Below are 20,316 nucleotides of genomic sequence, written 5' to 3' on the forward strand. Positions count from 1 at the left end.
GAAGCAATTAGTAGTGATTCTTTGGGGATTCGTTTTCTCTCACGCTCACCTTCCTTTTCGCTGTTCTCAGCTACCTAGCTATAAATAGAGGAGTAGTTGTGTGCCTGCAGCCATCACTTTTCTTATCTGTATCATCTCACTGAAGTGTACAATTAACTTCTGTTTCAAAAATGCCCATTGATTATAATTTTCCCATTGTGAATTAAGAACTGCAAAACATTTATTGATTCTTACACAGGCATACATAAGCAGTGAGTATTCACTCATGTTCAACACATTATTTTCCTAGTTCATGGCAGAGAAAGATGACTGTTAAACTGTTTAACTGTTTCTGATATTACAAATCAAGATTCAGAAGCTCTATGAGCAGTAAAACTATCTAATATTTGCATCTCAACTCACTACACATTTTTTTGATTCTTTTTCATCAGCTTTCAGGCCAAGAACAGAGAGTGTGAGCGATTTTAATCTGCTGGATCACTGTGTGGAAATTCTTCATGCATGAAACCTGAAAATAAAGAAAATGATAAATCCAGTAGGTGATGATACAAATAATGAAGACATAATGTTTTCCAAACAAATTAGGTTTCCATTTTTAACTTTGTATTTGCTCCTGTCGTTGAAGATGGGATAAAATAAAAATAGGTTTATTAAAGATTGATCATGCTGAAATGACATGATATGTTTCCTTGTCAAGGTAAGAGGTTTACGTTAAAAAGAAAAAAATAATCAACTAAATAATTATCATAGAGTTGATTTATCTGGTATTCAAGAGGCATTTCACGTTATGTCACATAGAAAACAACTAGTTAAGACAAAGAGTGTAGAGATAACAAATGAATTTTAAAATAATGAGATGACTCGAAGAGAGATGGCAGAGGGTCCTGCTGCAAGAAGTACCAATAAATAGCTGCCAGGGATGCCTCTCAAAGTTTAGTTTCAGTACTGATCTTGCTTAATGTTTTCATCAGTCATTTTGACACACAAAATAGAATGGGTTGATGAGTGATACAGGATGAGAAAAGCGCAGGTCTGAGAAGCAGGAAATGAATGCTGTCATGAAGACAGACCTGAATAAATTCAATCTTACAAATGAAAAGTTGTGTCTGATATAATACAGACTCCTGCTGTAGGCTGGAATTACTCAGTTCAGCAGAGCATCTTTTAAAGCTGTTGACTATTTATTTTATGTTGACTTTTGTGTTCCAGTGGTTGGGCACCACTTTCCCTTTTTGTTTGATTGTCAGTTAGTTGATCTGAAGCAGTAGGTATCATTTAGACAGCGTGGGATGGTGGGCAGTGTGGCCTGGGCGTGTGTATAATGACAGCATGAAAATTATTATGTTAATGTAAAATGTTATATGGAAAAATAACTTCCAAAAACTCATATCAAGGGCCTCCTAGAGATCCTCATTCTGTTAAATGTCATGACGCATGCCAGTTGTTGGACTTGTGCCTCCTCCCATGAAGTGGAAACTTTCCAGGTTCAGTTTGGAGTTTGCTGTCACTTTTAACACAACTCATAAGACAACTCCAGTCTTCATGCTGGAGCTCATGCTTGAGGGTCTTTTACATTTTTTTCAGGTACAGTCATCCATATTAGGATAGAAACAAGACCATAGTGGTGAAGCAAACAATCACACAGCCCAATTGCAAGTTTCTGTGAGTATTGCACAGATAGTTAGCAATGACTTCATGGAATCTAATTATTTCCACAAAGACCCTCAAAATTTCATGGTAACAGAAAAAGTAGTAACTATTGTGAGTTGTTGACATGCAATTTCTGAACAGACGTAAAATCTGATATATCATATTTAATAAACTCTTCTACAAAAAGTAGTCTTACAATATTGTAAGAAAAATTAAGAAAATGAGCAAACAGAAAGATTCCAAAATCTCTCTAAGAATGACACATGAAACAGTTTTACACTACTGGTAGCACATTCTGTCTTTAAGGTGTACAGGAAACTACTGAGAGGTATTTTTTAATCCCACTTTGTTTCATCATGTCTTTTTACAGTTTCCATTTTATATTTAGTTTCATAATCTAAACAATTCTGAATTATTTGTACAACAATAAAATATAGAGTTTTGCTAACTTAAACAAACTGTTCAGCAATCACAGTCCTACATATACATTTTACATTCTTCTGTCTATTTTTAATGGCAGTATCTAAAATAAAAAGATAAGTACATTTTCAGAAAAGTATCTTTAGTGGGCTTTGAAAAAGCAAAAAGTTGAATATGTGTTTTCTTAGTTTACACAAAATGGGAATCAATAAGGGATTGCATGTATTCTTTAAGCAAATTTCTTTTGCATTCACCAAATACAGGAATATATTCAATGAGCTTTAATTGTAGTCTCTCAGCTGCTCTGGTCTTTTCCCTCAGCTATTGAGGGCATGTCTCTCCCATAATCTCTTTGTGAGGCCAGCTAGAGCCAGACAGTGGGAAAAAGGTTGTGGGAAAAGCCTTCCAAATGAAGTACTCTGTCCTCTGAAGATCACTGTTCTGAGCCAAGGACTGAGAGCTATGACTATCAGCTAGGAGACCCTCAAAAGTCTCGTGAGCATTTTGGCTAGCTGTCCAAACTGAGGTTAAATGCTGCCCATGCAGTATTATTCACCTTAAGATTTCAAAATACATCCCAACTGTAAGACAAATGCTTTCCTTCTTCTCTCATTCAGATTTGCACCCAAAAATTACATAAACAAAAATAAAAAATGGAGATCCAGACATATTCAAGCTTGGGTGGCATACAGTGCTTGAGTGGCAGAGACAATCCTGTTGTCCTGACAATTAGTTCTATTAGTCCTCTGTAGACTATTTCACCATGCTGATTTCCCCCCAGACATGAGGTACAATGACAATGCTAGATAACAGCTCTCAGGGAATCTGTGGTGTTGGTGAATTCAAAACACCAGTACAAATTCTTAATCACTGAAATAGTGGAAGGAATCACTTGTCATTTTGCCCTTCCATTCTTAAACTGAGTTTAAATGACTCAGATGTTTTACTTCACCCCTTTCCCCCAAAAAAGTGCTATGTGTGATGAGCAAAAGCAATTAATAAATTATACAGCTCAATCCCATGATTTTGCGCATTAATACATGAAGCCTCTGACCCCCTACAACAAGAATTTTTTAGTGATTAAAGAGACATTCTGGCATAAGTAGGTCAAGTGTAGAGCTCTGGAGCTTCCTTCACCATCTGAATCTGAGTTTGCAGCCTTTCTCTCCTTAATTATAAAATCTCAGAAATTGAGGGAAATACAGAAAAATCTGAAACCCTATAAATAACACATAGCAATGCTTGGCTTCTTTGGGGTTTCTCAGGTGTTGTCATGTTCTGAACTGTGCAGCCAGCATTCTTCATACATTAATAATCAAGAGAAGAGACATTAAAGAATAGGAAATATGTGAATAATACAAGAGACAAGGGAAATATAATGAAAGCAAGTGTCCTTCACCTGACATTGGGCACGATCATTCTGTCCCTGTGCAAATAAATCTCAGGCTTCAGGTTTGGTAATGAGGCAGTAACTTGCTTGTAAGTGCAACTGAAGGCAGATAAAGACAGCTGTACTTCCAGATAGCTGTAATTCTCTATTACTCATACTGCAGAATTGAGTCCTTCAAGATAATAGCCAAAAATTAAATAAGCCTTTTAACTGCACTGTGTTAAGTGGGGTCCCTGGCATTTCCCGGCATTAAGAAAAGCTGCTTTAAAAGCAGCTTCAGAAAATTTATCTTTCCTAAGCTTGCAAGCAGACATCTGATCAAACTGAACAAGGGCAGACATGCCAAGGTGACAGAGGAGCCAGCAGCTCCCCCATGTAGGGGGCTGGTGGGCAGAGCCAGGCACTCTGGGCAGGCACAGCTATGACCTCCCTGTGCATCTCACACTGTCCCACATCTGCTGGAGATGGCAGACAGCATACTAAATGCATCAGCACTGCTGTGCCTATAGCACATGTTTTGCCCTCGAATTAGGCAAGTGGGATCCCAAAGATATTCACCTTCCTGTCTTGCTCCTAGTCCATCTCTGATTCTACTTAAGTGCTCAGCTCTTGGCTGCAGAAGTACCAGAGCTAATACTTATATCACCTGCAGATAATTTTTAAATTCAAGTAGCATTTGTTATGCATTATTATTTAATTTGTCAGAGAAAAATGCTTGAGGAAGAAGTCAGGTGAAGAATACAGCTTCCCCATGCCAATTGTAATCCTTTGAAAACTGCAGTTCAAAATCACTGCTACTTTGAGATCGAAACTCTTCAGGGGCAGAGTTTATAACCCTGAACTGCCCAAACTCATTTTTTACATTTAGATGGCTTTGATGATAAGCTCAATCTAATCTGACTTTGGACAACTAATAATACCTCATTAGAAAAAAACAACCACTATGCTCAGCATAACATGCAGCCATGGAAGATCATCCTCCCAACTATTTAACTGATTGAATGATGGAAGGATTGGTCTTTTCTAATAGAGGCAATGTTTAATATAGACTTACATGGCTGTTAAACTTCCAAGGTCTTGTGAGATGAGTAGCATCCTACAGTGGTGAGCTGAGATTCAAGGGATCAAATCTCACAGATTCTCTGCTATTAAATTGTCCCTGAAACTCATTTGCATCCTTTTGGCCAAATATTCTGATAGGTGCCATACCTGTAAACAAAGTTTGAAAGTAGCGCTTACAAACAAAGAACCATACCAGTAACAGAGTAACAGTTAACAAAGTTGTATTTATGAGAGGGGAAAACAGAAATTCTTCCTGTCTTTTCTGTAACCCAAGTTTAAGGAAACACACATTCCATTCTGGATCCATGATCAGAAATTCTCTCTCTTGGTTGAAACTGGCAAATCCTTTTGACCCATACTTAGTTCTGCTGATGTTCAGTTAGAAATAGTGATTAAATCTCAAAAAAAGAAAAAAATCTTTTAAATTACAAGAAATGAGTCCAGGAAGAGAATGTGAATGTAGCCATAAAGAGTAAAAAAAAAAAAAAAAAGTAAATAAAATGCTGAATTATAAAATAAGTATTCCAGTTGATCCCAACAAAAAGAGTCTTTACTAGGATTGACCTTGGAAAACTGATACCACTTATTTAGAAATAGATTTGAGCTGCAGAATTTGAATGAAGTAGTTTTTGGGCAACACTGTTCATTACAATGCACATCAAGGTTTTGGTTTGACCAACTATAGAGTCCAGTGACAACATGCAAGTATCTACTTGCATGCTAAATATGGGTTTATAGAAGTAAATGACAGATTACATATAAACACTCATCCATACTAATCCAGTGAAAAGCATTCGTGCCATATTTTGTTGGTATGTTTTCAAAATCCAGCTGAAAATACGATCCATTATTTTCTCTAGCTTCAAATAACACGAAAACAAAATAACCTACCATCTCTCTATTTGAGTTAAGCAATATATCTTTATATATCTTTGTCTTATTTAAAAGATATGCTGTATGTTTTTTGAATGATGTGCAGTGACTAGATTTTGAAAGACGATGGGAAGGCTTTGGCAGTGCCAAGTGGAGACCATGAAAGGCTGAAAGTAGTACATTTAGATCACCATTCTGAAATCTCATGTGGATAGTTGAGAACTGAGATGTTTGTAATTTTTTCCTTCCTACTCAGGTCAAGCAGAAAGTTAAGTAGAACTGAATGTCAAATTTGGATTTACAGAATACTTTGCCTTTTTTGCCTTTTTTTTTTTTCCACTTACAGAAGTGTACACATAATACTTCTATGTTTGGCTATGAGATTTATTATTGTAACAGTTTGCTTTCTTCTCTAGCTTCATGTTATGACTTGGAACTGTTTATATGCTTCTTTTGTGATTCATATGCCTAAAAGTCTGAAGAAAAAACATGACTGTTTGTAAGCTCTCATAGGAGTAATCCATTAATAAAATGTCTGTGGATTTCCATCCAATGCATTGTCCATTAGCTCATCAGCTAATTGTAAACCATGTAATGGTTTACAATATGTAGATATGGGAGTTTCCTGCATAACAAAAGAAGATCTCTAATTTATGTGCATGGAGAACTGTTTAATTTTCTATTATAAGAGAAGCTCTGTGTATGACCTTGCATATAAAAATATTTGATCTTTAGCAACTGCTGAAAACAGATTCTATACAAAGCATGAACTCAGCAATATGAACATTTACAATTATACATCTTTGCTTTCATGCTTAGTGCAATAGATCAGTTCTTATCTGTGTGTGCACCAGCTTTCCAAATCTTGTATTACATGAACCAGCATGGTACTATTTCCTCTTTTTTTCCATGGCGAACATGGTTTGAGATGTGTTCACTATGTATTTTTATTCTCCTTTGTAATAGGACTGTATTAATACTAATCATTGAATTAATGAGAACAGGTGGCCCTTCTGTTCACTCTGTTATCCCACCCCATCAATCCCTTTCTTTGAGTGAGATCTGCTACTTTTTTTTTCATGAATTATGTGCTGCTTTTCAACTCAATTAATACACAGTATCAAAAGAGGTTTTACAGGTGTTGCTACCTGAAGCTCCTATTCTCAATGAAAACAATTTCATACAATGCTTCTGTACGTTGCATAACCTAGTTAGTAGCTAAAATAAGTATGGCAGAGTATCTAAAACTGCAGTGTATCATATTATAGAAATAAGACCTGTAAGTGGCTTCCAATGAGATCTATGGATCATAGGTTTACAAGAGCATTTGTGTCTTTGTATGCACTAATGCTCCAGCAATCAGATGGGGGATGCATTCGTGGAAGTATGATAGTTTTCATTATTTTTCTGTCTTGTTTCAGAGGAATTCCAGACCGCTGCATGAATATTTATATTACCAAGCAGAATACAGAAAACAAATGCATTTTTATTGCGTATTTGCTTGAAAAGCTCAAGGAGTGGTTAGAAAGAGGTAGCGTTAGAACAGGCTGCAGAAATCTCCAAATAAGATAGAGTCTAGTACAGATGATGCAAAAGAGCTAGAAAGCAAATAACAGGAACACCTGACTTTTTTTCAGAGACTGTTCTACTGTAGGACAGTGGGTTTTAAAGAATGTACTTAGAATCCTTAAGTTTATCTAAGAGTATTAATAGTTTTATAGGAGAAGGAGAGATATCAGTAGCATGAAGGAAGAACAAGACAGAAGTCTTGGATAATAATAAGAAGCAGTATTAGGAGCAGCCTAATTGGCTTATATTTTGGCCAAATGTATGTTAGTCTTCATTTGCTAATACTTCCTATGATTTTTTCTTCTACCTGAAGAGCCAGTAATAGTTTTGATGCATATGGCATTCATAAACAATATTTTCTTTCCCCAGTTATCCCTGTCATCTTAATAGTTAAACGTTAAAAGGAAATTTTCCACATGGTTTTTAACCCTTGATTTTGGCTTCTATTAAGCAAGTCTTATTTTTAAATTGAAATTTAAACACTGAAAATTACTCTCTAACTTACTTGACTAAGCTAACTTCTTCTTCAGTATAAATCATTATGTTGATGATCTGAAAAAAGAAACAGTCTACTCATAAAATAATGAGTTTCAAAATGAGAGAAAATAGAAATGCAGATTTCAAGTTCCAAGTAAAAAACAAAGTAAAAACTTCAGTGTCTAAGTAGATGAAATTATTCACTGGCCTTCACTTTTTTCTCTTCAGTTGCTTCATATCCTGGGTTCAGTTGTCCCTGAGCTATCTGGAATAAAATGAGAGCAACATTTTTTTTTTTATGAACTACTATATGAAATTTTAGAAGCAATAAGCAGAAAGTCATACGGCCAATGAAGCAAGCAGTGGCAAAAGTCTAAACCATTACAGCTTTCAATCCATTTTTTGCAAAGCTCAGGTAAGTGTAGATTGCACATTATTAGGATATAAAAGGTGTTTACTGTGAAGTTTTTGTGCATTTCTTCTGGTTTAGAAATGTAGAGCAGCCCTAGAATTCCTTAATACCAACACTGCTATCACTTTTTGCCAGTTTTGAAGAAAGACGTGGCCCAAGAATATGTGGAGGACATAGCTTTTTCTTCTGATTTACCTAGTTCAAAGCATTATGGGAAATGTCAAACATTGTGTAGACGTGGCAAGGGTGAATGAGCACAGTACCAGGAATGTCACAAGTATACAGTAAATTACCTCTTTCCGAGCAATAGTCACTGACATTTTCTTGTGGCAGACTCATACATATCTTTTCTGAATATAATTCACTCTGTAAAGATTTGTCTCTTTGTCTCCCAAATCTTAATCTATCAGATCATGTTTAACATTTTCTCTTATTTCAGTGCTGCAGTTTCAGATTTATGTGGGATGTTCAGGCCCTAATTGGATAAAGTAACAATTGAAAATGAGAGATAAATATTTAAACAAACAAAAACAGATAAAATTGTTTCAGATCTAATAGCTGTGACATGAACTACATTTAACATCTGATTACAGTTCACTAACTGCCTGGTCTGTATTAGAAGACTGAATGTGTCATGCAGGGACTTAATTGGCACTTTTAGACTTTGTACTGATCTTTGATATTAGTCATATTATTTGAACTTTTGATCATTTTCGGAAATACACAAACACAGGAAGATCCACTCATCTCCTTTAGGTCATTCCTGATTTTTCCCCAAAATTTTGAGCTCTGATTAATTATAAATGCTTGTAAAATCTTCAGTTTGGAAAACTTCAGAATTTTTTTTTAAAATAAAATTGTTTTAAAGAACAATTGAAGGCATTTTAGCCTGAAATCTTGGGATAATGTGTACATTTACAGAAAAAGCCCCACATTTTTAAAAAATATTTCAGAATTTAGGGTAATTGCTTATTATATCCATGCAGGTATTATAGTACTATAAAAGTTTAGTCTAATTCTTAACATTCTGAGGATAAAATCCTTCAAGCCTGATTCATTTAACATTTTCCAGTGCTAAACTAAGAAACCACGTTTAAATATTGTTTCTAAGATATGTAAACAATTGATATCCTTTCCTGCTTGTCCTAAAGTATATATGAGAGAGTAGAATGAAATGGAATGGCAGAAGATCTGATTAACTAGGCTCTTTAGCATTGTGGACAATATGACTGTTATATAAATAAAATGACTCACTGTGGAAAGGTCTAAATTTTCGAAACCCAACACAAATTCCAATTGTTTTAGCTAAAACTAATGGCTTTTTTTAAAGATCATTCTATCATGTCAATGTTGGTTAGAGTCAGACCACTTTATTGATGTTTTTAAGCTCGGGTGTGTATACTTAATGTCTAATGTTAATTGACATCTTATATTTGAAAATGATGCTCTTGATATGTATTAGGTCATGTGTAGTGTTTTCAGATAATTAAAACCAGCTAGGTCACAGTTACCAATCTTTAAAGCAGGCAGGTCACTGGGTTTCAAAACAAGCTCATCCTCACCCTAAAGTAAGGATGTGAAAGCTACATCATTTGCTATCTACCTATCTATATGTATGTGTATATATGTATATTTAAGCGTATAGTGAAGCAGAGTACAGAGTACAGGAACACACACCACCAAAAAAAAAACAAGGACTAGATGACCCAAAAGGATTACATTCTGTTTTCTCATCTGTATTCTATGTGTTTTATTCCATAAAATTGTTTTTAAATTATTTTGTTTATTTCCCTTACTTTACTGTAACTGAATCAAAAGTATGTCACAAATAAAAAATGTGTTTAATAAATGCAAGAAAATTATTATGTAGTATAACAGAAGTAAGAATTACTACTTTTTTATACCTTGTTTTCCCTTATTTTTACTTGTTGAAAGTATAAGGAGAAACAAATATGTCTCTTCCACTCAAGATATGTAGCAAAAAAAAAAAGGAAATAGCTTTAATTGACATCAGTGCTAAGATCCCATGAAGGAACAATATTTTTATTTCCATTAATTGTGATATGCAAAGGATGTATAAAAATCAAACTTATTGAAAATAATGCCACATACCTCAGAGCAACCTCATTTTTCTAACATCTTCTATTTTGTACTTCTTGAAACATAATTACTCGAAGTTAATCAGAAGTTCAAGGATAAATGCTTTGAAAAAAAATGTATTTCTTAAGGAGATCTTTCACAGGAAATTACGCTGTGGTTGGTAATACTTAAAGTTCCACTCCTTCCTTTGGGCCCTAGGAATATGCAAACAAAAAATCAGTCTGCTCCGCAGCTTACTGCCTAACTCCATTGGTTCTACCCCTGTATAGGTGGTGTTTGATATTTGCAGCTTCACCAAGGAGTGAGTATATGTGCAATTCTAGGAGTCCTAATACAAAATTTTGGGTACTACAAAGCAAAGTATCTTAATTCCATGTGCAATTGAAGGTAATTAAAAGGGATTGATCTGAGTAATACAGGGGCCCATGTTCTGTTTTGAATTATACCAGTTCATCCCCAGTGATACAGGTATATATATGGAACTGACACAGAGAAGGAATGTGACAAAGAATGAACAATCTGGTTTTTGTTTGGAGGACTTCTGCCCAATATTCTGGCTGTTCCACAGCCATTAGTGGAGAAATCATTCATTTACTGTGTCCACTGAACAATTGCTTTTATTCTGATAAAAACTGTTAATTTTTCTAATCCTTGTCTGGCTCAGTTAATGAAATGTGGAATATCTACTGAAGAGGAAAATAAGTCAACAAAACTTACTGCATCAAATATATATTACTATGTGGGTGTTTTTTTCCTAAAATGCTAAGAGGTGAAAAGCTAGTACTTTTATCCAGCTTGCCATTCAGTCATCTGAGCAATTACTTGCTTAAAGCAAATGACGTCTAGATAGTGGAGAAAGATAAAGTTGAAAGACTATTCATTAAAAATATTTTCCTCCTCAATAGATGGTTTGGTTTTTGAAGTAAATTGAACATAAAGAGTGGGAAGGAAGAAGAAAAATTTGAAATTTTATCATACCATTTTAAGTTTGCTTATGTCACAGAGAAAGTAAATGGCAATAGAGTATAAAGGAATCTAATCCATAAAGGAAGAGAAAAAGGTTAAAGAAGTCAACAGTAATTAAATGGTGATTGAAGCTGAAAGAAAATTGATCTGTGTTAGCTGAAGGCCATTCTTGCCTTTTGGGATGTTATGCATCGGTGAAGAGGGGAAATAAAGGTTTTTCTTGTTTTGATATGGAAATGCATGTCACATCTTCTTAGCCTATGGTGCTGTGACTCAAGACTACACTGAGTTTCTGGTACACTGATTCTAGTGTCCTATGCAAGCTTGTGGGTACTGTGTAAAGATAAGATGCTCTAACAAAGCTTGGCAAGGTCAAAAGGCATGGGAGCTTCAACGGTTTGCCTGCTGTTTTGTCTTGGGGCAAAGAAAGAAAAGCACCCTAAAGCAAATGAATCTAAATAGGGGTAGCACTGACACATCCATGTAACAGCTCTGCAATATCCATGACTCAGGGATGCAGTGATACTCTCACAACACATCTGAAGTTTGACTCTTCGGGGGGGATACCCTTATTGCTACCAGGGATCAATGAAAGGAACATTATGTGGAGAAGTTTAATAAATGCCAGCAGCACTAAAAAGTACCTTAAAGTTTTGGTTTACTGCTTCAGATGTTGATTAGCTTTCTGTCAGAGCATTAAGAAATAAAAACCTGAATCTAAACCTGTAACTCTGCTCTAGTTACATGTTCTCCATAACAAATGAATTACCAAATGCCACTGTAAACACTAGTTTCTAGGCCAGGCAGAATCCCACTTCACAGAAGTCTTCTGTTCTTGCAAAGATCAGTGCTTCTTCCATTCCCCAGGGCCTTATAAAACAGAATACATTTCCCTGTTGTGAGTTGTGGAGTGTGTGCTGTAGGCAAGGACCAGACCTTGTGGATGATCGCTTGTGGAAGAAATGTTGGACCATGGTAGAGGGTTACAAAACCAGCAATATTTACTGATTAGAGAACAGATCCTTCATCATCGCTTGGTTGCAATTTCTGTTTATGTCACTGGGAGTACTAAATGTGTTATGAGTCAGTACAGTATGATTTGGTCATAGTTGTATAGATTTGTGAAATTATTTGAATTTAAATGCAAAATCAAGTCATTTGCTTACCTAAAGAGTAACAGACAGCTACTAGGTGTTCTGGACTACAATTTTTACGAGTTTTTTTGTTTCTAGAGAGAGCTGTAGATACTTACCATTAATAACATTTATGTTAAAGAAAGATATAAATTCTTTCTCTAGTGAAGAAATAGAAGTAACAAGCACAACAACCCTTTTCCTTGAAAAATTGTATCAGAAATCTCTCTATTCTATTGTGTATATTGCACTAGCTGCCTGTCATTATCTTGCTTAAGTTTGTCAAGTGTAATGATGATAAAAATCACTTGGTGTAGCCACCTCAAAAAGTAGCCCAGAAAGGAAAGCTTAGGCTTCATCATGCAATTCTTTTTTGCCCTGCAGATCACGCAGTTTATTCCTCCACCTCCTTCAGTAAATTTTCTTCTGCAACCATTAGTGTTGTAAAGGCCACAGGCTCAATTTCTTACCAGTTTCTTGAGGGGACACAGTCCATTTTGACTTGCTGAAAATCTGAAGTCAGTGTACTCTAGAACATATTAGAAGGCATATACCTATGAAAAAGAAATAGCAGATAAGCCATGAGCTGTGAAGTCAAATTACGATAAATTCAACACTAAATTCTCTGACTTAGAGATTAAAGCAACACAAATATTTTATACTGAAATTCACTAAATCTAGAGCTAGCAGGACCTGAAAAATCCAGTGCTTAAATTTTAGGCATTCTGACATTTCAGGCACCCACTTATGCTTAGGCTTTCTAAGAAGATTAACTGGTACCTGGAGGCTGTCTAGTGTGCTGGCACCTTTGGGGAAGATGTGGTCATGCCCAGTGCCATCAGCTTGGTGAGACACGGAGTTGACAAGGGCTCTGTACAGCTTCAGCGCAGGATGACCTGGGCCATTTTGCATCCACGTCACACAGAGCACCTTGTTAATTCCCTGTGTGTCAGCCACAGTAACTGCTCATGGGCTTGCTTTTATCTTATATCAGTTTTCAATATGACTTCTCTTTGAGGTTTAAAATAGCACATATTGCCTGGCACTTGCTATGCACAGGTGTTTTATGGCTGTACAGAGTGTACAAATGATCTGTAGCTCTGCTGACACCAGAGTTTCAAATCATCTGTCAAAAATGTGCTCACCTACTGTGCAGGCAGGTACATCTGAGCTTGTCACCAAGGGCTCACTGTATAGTCCACAGGATGCTCTGTAGACCTCAAAAGTAGGCCACATGAATCATACCTCAGAAACTAAATCTCTTACTCTCCACAGAGTAGGAACTAAGAATGACTAACTCAGATGTAAACATCTACGTTGCAAATCATTATGGTTAGGTGATGTAATTTCTGAAAGTAAGGATGACTTAAAATGGTCAGCAGCAATTCAGTGGGAGTTTTAATCATCTCATGAATATATAAACATTAGATTTAAGTTCCTAAGTGGCTGTTAGTCATATAAATCTCTTGGTTAATTCAGTCTTTGGCCAAAATTTGAATAACTGAATTTGTACTTTTGAACAAGAGATCCAGTTCCTCCTCTTGGCACCTCAGAGGTTCACAAAGCCCAAGGGACAGTGCACCAGAGGTGGTCAGGCACTGCTGCAGAATTTTAGACCCTGGGTACTCTTTCAAAGAGTCTTTATTTTAGAGGACTTGGGTTGCACTTTTTTCAAAACATTGGTATTTGTGTAAAAGATGACGTTGGTTTCTCTGATGACTCTGCACTATTTTGTCACAGGCTGGGAGACCATGGCTCCATTCTGATTGTGACCAAGTGAGTTTAATTCTGTGATCCTTAAACTGCAAGTTAGAAGGTCTTTTGGACTTGGACTAAAGTAAAAGTTTTTTTTGCTGAATGTCTACTTCACATTGATTGTTGGAGATATAATGATAGTATGAATGGCTATATAACTTAAAAAGCATAAAATTTGTAAAGGGGGCAACTGAGTCTATATTAAAAATTATTGATGTCTATTAACCAGTGTACAGATAACATGAAACAGGAAAAGTTGCAGACAAAATTAGAGACCTAAAATGGTACTTCCATTATAAAACAAATTCTAGATTCTGCTACCTAATGCTTTACTAATGCTGTGAGAAAGGGAACATCTTCAAGAAAAAGAGAGCAAAGGCTTACTGTACAAATACAGTCTTCCTGTTAAGATGGAGGTAGACTTGAATTATCTTAAGAAAAAGAAGAATAATTCTCACAAGTTGATTTTAACCATTTTGAAATATCAGAAAAGGAGGAAAAAGCCAACAGTTTCTTACAGCTGCTTTCTGCGCAAGACCAGTTTTTAAAGAATTCCAGTTGAGTGTCTCAGTTAACAGAAAAACAGTGCTTTGTACAGCTCAAGTGTGTCCTTCTAAAACCATGTATGGGAACTGCTGGGTCACGGCCTGAACCTCTGATTGATCACCTGAGGCGAGCACTGAGTCAGCCGGGAGCACAGGTGAAGGCAATTCTCCTGTGCTGCTGGAAGGGGTGGAGCCTGGCTGCACCTCTCCTAGACCTGTTTAAGAGCTGGCTACCAGAGGGGAAGGATCTCTTCTGAAAATCTGTTTTGCTGGAGTTTTGTAAGTGAGCCCAGGATGTAGGTAAGCTTTCTATCCACTTTTTGTTATCATAGTCTGCTTTGCCTAACTCTTTTGTTTATTTTGTAATTATAGCATCTTAATATTCATGGATTATACAAACCTTAAGTCATATCCAAGTAAGGAAAATACAATCAAATTCTGAGAGCTTATTTTTGAAAATGCTGTAAGGTCAACAAAGCTGTTACAAAAATATACTTTTTAAAAACAGGAAGCCTTTCAGTTAGTCTACAAGGCCGCTTTCTGGTAATGATACAGAAGGAAAAGCTCACTTCAGAGTTTATATGAATTATATCAGCATTCACATTCTGGCGTAGTTTTTTTCTGTTGTTGAGTACTGAGCAGAGTATCTCTTTGAAATTGAAATGACTACAGAAATGGATAAGAAACAAATGGACAACTGAACAGTAAAAAATAGCCAAGAGCAGATGTTATGTAGGACAATGCAAGGATGCAATAGCTGAGTTATTACTGGGGGTATGCAACTTCTTGCCTGAAACTGCCTTAGTAAAAGGACTTGAGACTGCCAAATGGGATGTCAGTTTATAGAAATAGTTCCAGGGATGATTTGAGGAACTACAGGCCTGTGAGTCTGAAATCTACAGTACACATCAGTAGCATGTTTAATGAGAACAGGAATAATGCACATCTGGAACTACTCCCTGTTTTTGTCCAATGAAGTATTGCTTTATAAATTCAGAGTAGTTTGAAAAATAAAAAAAACACATAGATAAGGATGATCTGGTAGGTACCATCTACTTGGTTTTCCAAAAGGCTTTTTACAAAATCCCTCAGTAAAGATTTTTAGAAAGTTAACATCTGTGGCCTAAAGGGGAGTTTTTCTTTAGATGAATATCTGAATGAAAGACAGAAAATAGAGGGTAGGAATAAATGTTTAGTTTCACATTGGAGGGAAACCATAAAAAGAATTCTTCGGAGACTGTTCAATATATTGAAAATGTCTTGGAAAAGGGACAAGTCGAGCTTGCTAATGATAGTTAGTCACCCTGAACATCAAAGGACAAGGGCCAAATGTGGCGGACTGCAAGCAAATTTTATGTCACTAAGCAACTAAGCAATAAAACGGCGAAGGAAATTCAGTGTTGAACAATTTAAAGCAATACACATTGGAAAATTTTAGCTTTATATAAAAAATTAAGGGCTCTGTGGTGGTCTTTGTAGTCAGGAGTGGGATGTAGTTGCAAAGATGGATAACTGAATGTAAATGTCATAAGTATTGAGTAATTGTCAGAAAGGCGAGTAAAACATTTAGACTTCCTTTTTAGGAAAGGAATAGAACAAACAGGGAACATCACTACACCATTATATAATGTCAAGCTCTTCCTATGTCCCAGGATTTTCAAGTTGTGGTCTCTTTATCCCAAAACAGACGCAATAGGTATAATTCATGTTCTAGGCAATGAGGTCTTGAAAAGAGATTTAGATTTATGAAAGTACTAGTGACATCAGGTTTTATTTCTTGCGTTGCTCAGAACATTTGTATATGGTTTTAGCTGACATGTTTCTGTACTCTTACAGCTTTATTTTATGGGGGGATATCTTTTTTTTGAAATGAATTACTCGGAAAAACATACCATTTGCACTGATTGAGTATTTTTGATTCTAAACCACAGCAGGATTGTGAATGTTTGGGTAGCAAGGCTTCTTAATGGTGATGAGCATTCCTCCTTTTGCCATATTCAAAATTTCACAAATAAATCCACCTGAAATACAAACCATCAAAACACATAGAAGTAATCCTTCTTTCAGATATTGAGATAATAAAACTTTTGATAGAGGTAACAAAATTTAGCTGATAAATGTGCAGGAAATAATGTCAGCAAGTATACAAACAAAACTCTAAACAGGATGTGACCAACAAGCATGGTTTCAAATTATTTAATTTTGGCAAGAAAAGCAGTCAGTAAACAGCCCTCCTTATGCAATTTTGAGATCAGAAGTTTTTAACAAAAGGAAGTAGCTACCAAACAACATGGACTTAAATTGTGAAATTCATTGCCAAAGAATACCACAGAAGCAAAAAATATAATGCTCTTGCAAAATAATTGTACAAATTAATGGAAGAAAATGTCCACTAAGTGCTACTAAACCAATGACTTGGATATATGTTCCAGCACTTATAGTCCTTGATTTGCAGAACCAGAGTGATGTATGAGTGAGTGGTGTAAGTCTTACAAGCGTTGCTTTTGCTCAAAATAACAAACTTTATGCTCTCCTACTCTGGCTATTGTATTTCACCACTAATCGTAAGAAATACTAGCCAAATTTAAGTTTAAACAGAAATGGTCTGAATCACCTTTCCTAATTGGCAGCCTACTTTTAAAAATATATATAACTAAATAAATAAGAAAACAGAAAAATTAAAGCCTTTTAACAACATCTACAACAATCTTTTTAGGATAGGCTGCATCATATGTAAGTAGTTACAACATTCGAGCAGTGCTATCTGACATTTGCAGTTAATACTTACCACATTAACAAAAAATTAAAGTGTTGAGTTCTTCCCACTCCCCATGCATCATTCTGCTCTCCTGCTATAAGTGCTTTTGGGGAGAAATTGTGATCTGAAGAGATGTTTAATTCCTGAAAGAACTCCTTTTATTCACAGTGGAAGACGCATGAATTTTACAAATCTCTACCAAAAAAAGTTTTTTGTTAATAGTTGGTGAAAAAAGCCTAAGGAAAATGTGTACCTAATCCTATTAGCTGACTTAATATAGAATTATTAAAAGCCTTGATACACAGGATTTAACACAATCTTTCTAGCAGGGTGTGATGTAATCTATTTTTGTTCCTCTGCTAGCAGATGGCTTACCTTTAAGTAATTTCCAATATGTTAGGAGATCAAAAGCCATCCTTACACCACTGAGGCAGTAATCGTTCCTCTCTGCTGGGGGTTGCTTGGGACTGCGGTGGGGATATGCAAAGGCTGCTGGCATTTCCAAACATAGAAGGCCGACATTTCTTCACACTTTGAAGTTAATAATCCTTCAGAAGTTGAAAAACTGAGAGATTTTCAAAACCCTTTTAATGTTCTATATGCCATGTGCTAAAGTAAATATCTGCAAGTAATCACTGAAGACTAGTGCAAGGAAGAGCTTCTCAACATGTATGCTGCATGCAAGTTCTGCTGGACTGTGCAATGCACATGGTTGTGCTACTGGGTACAACCTTCCTGGTTTGAGAACACCATGTTTATTTGGTGGCCACAGTTTTTGCTCTTCTTACATTAAAAGTAACAGAATAAATGGTATTATCTCAATATGACTTAGAAGTAAGAAACTGTAAATTGACATTTTCCAAAAACAAAGGGTGCAAAAGTTAGTTCTCAGAAATAATAATGAAAGGATCTATATTTAAATGTTCCGAAACCTGACTCATAACAAATATTTAAATAATTTAGAATTAAGTTTGGAATTAGCTTAACCTATATGAAAGTCTAATGTTATTGAAATAACTGAAGGCCACTTCGTGTGAAATTAAAAATAGTACTTGAGCTGGGTGTATTTATTCTTGACATTTTAAGAGTCTGACCATTCAAGAGAGAAGTCGGTGACTAAACACCTGGAAAAATGTTTGCTTCTGCCAGCTGTATCTTCTCCACAGTTGCAGTGAATTTTTTTGTGTTTGGACTACTCCAAGTCATTCATTCAAGCCGAGAAAGTGATCAAGTACAGAAAAAAACAAGAAAGCTTGCTTTCTTCTTTCAGTATATGAATAAAAATTGAGTGGTAGAGACTTGGATGTATTAGATTTAAACTCTTAAAGAGTAGAATGATGAGAACACCTCAAAAGCATTAATGAAATGCAGGCAATATGCTCCTAGTCCATTTTAACATATTTTGATAATAATAGTCATTAGTTTCTCAAACATTCCAATTATCTAGGACAGGTTTTTATATCAGTTTCCTGCACACATCCAGAAACAATTTATAGGCTAATAATGACCGAAACTTTAATTATCTTGTTGGTAGAAGCATCGTATACTATTTTATCAGCATAATACAGTACAAAATGAAGTCAGAAAGAGGTACAGTAAGGCATATCATTATAATCACATGCTCTTGAATGCCTGCTGTCAGCGCAGCACATTGTGCCAGGGTGACCTGAGGTACCCAAAGCTGTCAGCAATATCTGGAAGCTGAGCCAGATGTGTGCCTCCCTGTCTGGTGGGGTACATGGCTCAAGCAAAGTTGCCACAGACATCTTGTCTGTGCATCCTGGAATCAGGGAGGATCAGGAGGGCTCATGAGCTCCTCTCTGCTGCATTCAAGCAAGTGCAGAAACCTTTTTCACTGTTTAACTTCCCCAGCAGGAGAATTGACTCAAAGAAAGGTTAGGGCAGGACCATGTCAGGGTTCTGCAGTGCAAAGAAAGGAATTATGCTGACATCATGTCCAGAAGTGTTGCCTCAGTGCAATTTACTTCTGCCAAGGTTGCAGTAATGTGATAATGGTTTCAATGTGCTCACAGGCTCCAGAATCAGCTTCATCTGTCCAGGCATCCCCCTCCCTATTTGTCTCTTCTCTCCATTCACGATCTTATCTGTTTGCTTGTTTTTTTCCCTCATATTTTAAACAAGTCCATAATTTTTGTTCAGTACTGTTCACTAGTTAGTCTCCAAAGCTGAAGAGCCTTCTGTTTTATCCCTGTTTTCAAGTTAGGAAACTGAGGCTCAGAGCAGAGATGTGATTTATTCAACATAAGTCAAGATCCTTGTGCTTTAGTCAATCACCTCTGCTTCTCCCCAAGCTCTCATCTTTTAATAAAATGAGTCTTTGCTTTTACTTCAATACTTATTATTAATGAGAAAGCTACACTGAGGGAAAGGCTAAAATTACCTTGAAGCCTTACTGGCCAATGTTCATAAAAATGAAATCTCTCCAGTGAGGTGGATTCAAACAACAGGTTCAATCAACTGATAATGTGACCACAGAGGGAAAAACAGTCAACCATCACATTAGGAAGGCATCCTTGTATAGCCAAGGGAAATAAAAAAAGATTTCCTTTGGAATACACATCTTGCAGAAATACCTTAGTGCAAAGCCATCTCTTTCAGGTATGTCAGCATGGGAAATAAAAAGTCTAAGTTCTCAATAGGTGTCTGAGAATGAGTATGAATCTTGTAGCCATTAAAGTAGAAGAAAAAATCTTCCTCTATGATTTGCACTTGTATTTCTACTGTGTATTCTGCACAGTAGGAGAGTGTATTCTGCACTCTTTCCACATCTAAGCTGGTTGGGATACCCAAAGGAAACAAAATAATTCAGTTCACAATAGGCTATAAACAGAGACTATCTAGAGTTCGTGCCAATTAGAAAAAGGAGTATGTCCTCAAGTTTTATAGCTCGATGTCTCAGATTTAAGTCCCTCTCTGAGAACAGGATTGCAAAAATACAGGCATCTTAGCAGTGCTTCCCAGGTATGCTTGCTGCCTGAAATTTCAACTGAGGAACCTCAGGCGGGCATATTAGCAAAAGCAAAAGGCACCACTTTCTTTTAAGCACAGTACAGGGAACAATTATGCACAAAAATCTCTCTGATATATATTCCAGCACAGGCCAATGGTACACAAGCCATGCCATCCCAAGGTGTCTGGACATGAAGGGCTTGTCAAAATGAATATGAGATGACTACTGTGAGTCT

The 20,316-nt window shown here is 36.1% G+C and overlaps 1 long non-coding RNA gene across 2 annotated transcripts in view; it reads right to left on the reverse strand.

The window, feature by feature from the left end:
* Positions 1-260: 260 nt before the first annotated feature.
* LOC125696257 (uncharacterized) overlaps positions 261-20,316 on the reverse strand; it is a 109,525-nt gene continuing 89,469 nt past the window's right edge. The window contains exons 4-10 of one of the 2 annotated variants that reach the window (XR_007378250.1): positions 17,486-17,675; positions 16,245-16,373; positions 12,523-12,606; positions 9,966-10,147; positions 8,147-8,328; positions 4,515-4,669; positions 261-508 (exon numbers count right to left, since the gene is read on the reverse strand). This is a non-coding gene — a long non-coding RNA (uncharacterized LOC125696257). The remainder of the gene's footprint in view (positions 509-4,514; positions 4,670-8,146; positions 8,329-9,965; positions 10,148-12,522; positions 12,607-16,244; positions 16,374-17,485; positions 17,676-20,316) is intronic. The other variant, XR_007378251.1, reaches the window with a different exon arrangement.

Source organism: Lagopus muta, chromosome 7, assembly GCF_023343835.1.
Source record: "Lagopus muta isolate bLagMut1 chromosome 7, bLagMut1 primary, whole genome shotgun sequence".
Classification (NCBI taxonomy): domain Eukaryota; kingdom Metazoa; phylum Chordata; class Aves; order Galliformes; family Phasianidae; genus Lagopus; species Lagopus muta.